The following is a 2,509-nucleotide window of genomic DNA, read 5'->3' as shown; positions in this document are numbered from 1 at the left end:
AACCGCTTCCTCGCTGTGCTAGGGTGTGTGTCTAAGTAGAGCGTGGCCGCATTACGACGTGCCCGCTACACATGGTAGCATTACGACGTGCCCGCCTACACTTGGTAGCACTTGAAATCCTTCCCACGACCCGCATCTCTACGTGTGTACGTGAGGATGAGCCTCAATATTGATTGGGCTCATTTCCCCCACTTCTGCGAACATCATCTGGAGGTGGCAGGGCTTATGGCGCAGGGACTTGGTGAACAAGCTCTGGCCAGGCTCCTAGTGCCCACTCCGTGGCCCTATCTCCGAGTTTGGAAATGGCTATAGCAACCTTTTGCCGTTCTGTTAAGAGCAAGGCGGAGTCAATGGACATCTTCATCTGGTCAATCTAAAAAAGGAGGATTTCTCCCTCTTTTCCCTTAAAAGTCTTTACATTGACAACTAGAGGGCAAGCCTTAGGTTCTGAATCAGACACAAAGATGTTCCGAGTTGGTATAGATACCGCAGGTGATCCTGAACCTGTCCGATAAGGGAGGATTCATATCGCATAAAGGCTTCAAGCCTTGCATGCAGAACCTCTGGTGCCTGGGACATAAAAAACTCAATATGCTCAGGCCCAAACAAAGTTTTGAGCTTGTCATACGCTGTGCGTTGCACCGTTTGAAAGTTCTGGAAACTTTTACATTTCAGTGAGGCTTTGTCTTATTAGAGTCAGGCGTAGATTGCCTAAAGGTGCTACCAGGTGTAGCAGAGCTACGTCGCTCCTTTAGTCAGAGGAAGACTTATAGACTTTAAGATACTCTAGTTCAACAGAACTAATGGGTTCAACAACTCAGGGAGTCGTTTAAGCAATTAAAGCTTAGTGAATCCTAGTTCAAGGAACTCAAGGGTTCGTAGAACCAAGTGGCAACTAGTGCCCGAGAGTATTACCTTATAAAGGCTTCTGTCTCTCAGAGATCACTGCGCAAGCCTCAGGAAGGCACTAGACGCTTTAAGATCAAAAGGGCCACTGAACTTTATCTACTCATTTAAATCTAAGAACCTTACCCTAGCTAAATTAAAATAGATTTCGGCCGCCAGATTTATAAATGACTGCAACCACATTTGTTACCCATAATAAATTGGTTTTAGGTAAATACCTATTTCAGAATAGGATAAAGGATTTTACCCATAAAGTAAATGTACCACAACAATGGTTCACCAACCGATGTGTGCCCCATTACAGTATTATTGACGTAATATGACATTAGTTCTATTATTAATTGGTTGATTTAACTTTAAATCAACCCCGCCAATCGTTATAAGACGCGATAGTGCGGTGCGCAAGTAGGCGCCATACATAACTGGTTATCTATAGAATAAAGTCAGTAGTAGAAACAAGATCGTTATGTAGGAACTTAATATGTAGGCGGGCACGTCGTAATGCGGCCACGCTCTACGCTCTACGTAGACACACACCCTAGCACAGCGAAGAAGCGGTTTAACCAGCTTCTCTTGCGTGCAGTGAGGAAGCTGTGGTGGGCGCGTTAGCGACGTCACCGAACGCACTTAGTACTTTAGTTAAATGTCGTCTCGGAGCGGTAATCCGACTCCTCATGCGCACTTACTAAATAGGAACTAGGTAACAGACTTGTTTATATTAAATCGCATTAACTATAAATACCTTTTTTTACCAATCAAAATGTCATATCTATAGATAACACTTAATATGTATTGCGAGCGTATCTAGATACCTCGCGTAACGGATAACGCTGAGCGTCAGCCCTCCTAATGTAAATACTTAAATTAAATGTCGTCACGGGAGCGGCAATCCGGCTCCTCGTGCGCACTTACCAAGTAGGAAGTTGTTTTCAGACTGATTTATATCCAATTGCATTAAATATATAAATCTATTTTTACCAATCAAAATGTCATCTTTATAGATAACACTTAATATGTATTGCGAGCGTATCTTTCTAGATACCTCGCGTAACGGCTGACGCTAGCCGTCATCCCTCCTAATGTAAATGCACCTATGTGCATGACATACTCAAGGGTTGGTCACAGACTCTTTAAAACCGATTGATACCCTATGCCCGGCTTGGTGGCTGCCTATGAAAAGGAGCACCAGCTGCGGCCTCTTCGCTATTCTCAAATGGACTAGCAGGAGTAGCGTTGTGAGAAGAAACAGGGGGGTACAGTACCGCCCATGATTTCCTTCACATGCAAGCGGGCGGAATGAATTCGCTGCGACCGCTGATTCATCGCATGGGAATGCGGATGAATTCGGCGCAGGAATTCCGCCTCGTATTGGTCGGGCGTTTCATTCGAACGCAATACGACCGGGATCGGGAAAATATACCCAAGCGTTTTTCCCTGAGCCCTCCATGATTTAAAGACGCCATAATAATTATGTGAGTCTACAAGAGCGCGCTCTACGAGCGACGCTCTTGGCCCGTTTAAATGAGGCCATTTAGATGGAGGGGGCATCAATGATATGCCACTCGTCACATAGCCACGTTCAAAACGACTGGCTTGTGACACC

This window comes from Bremia lactucae (genome assembly GCF_004359215.1).
Source record: "Bremia lactucae strain SF5 chromosome Unknown BlacSF5_NotPlaced_169_SHOA01000113.1_291909bp, whole genome shotgun sequence".
Taxonomy (NCBI): domain Eukaryota; phylum Oomycota; class Peronosporomycetes; order Peronosporales; family Peronosporaceae; genus Bremia; species Bremia lactucae.
Note: the sequence above shows the minus strand (reverse complement) of the source record.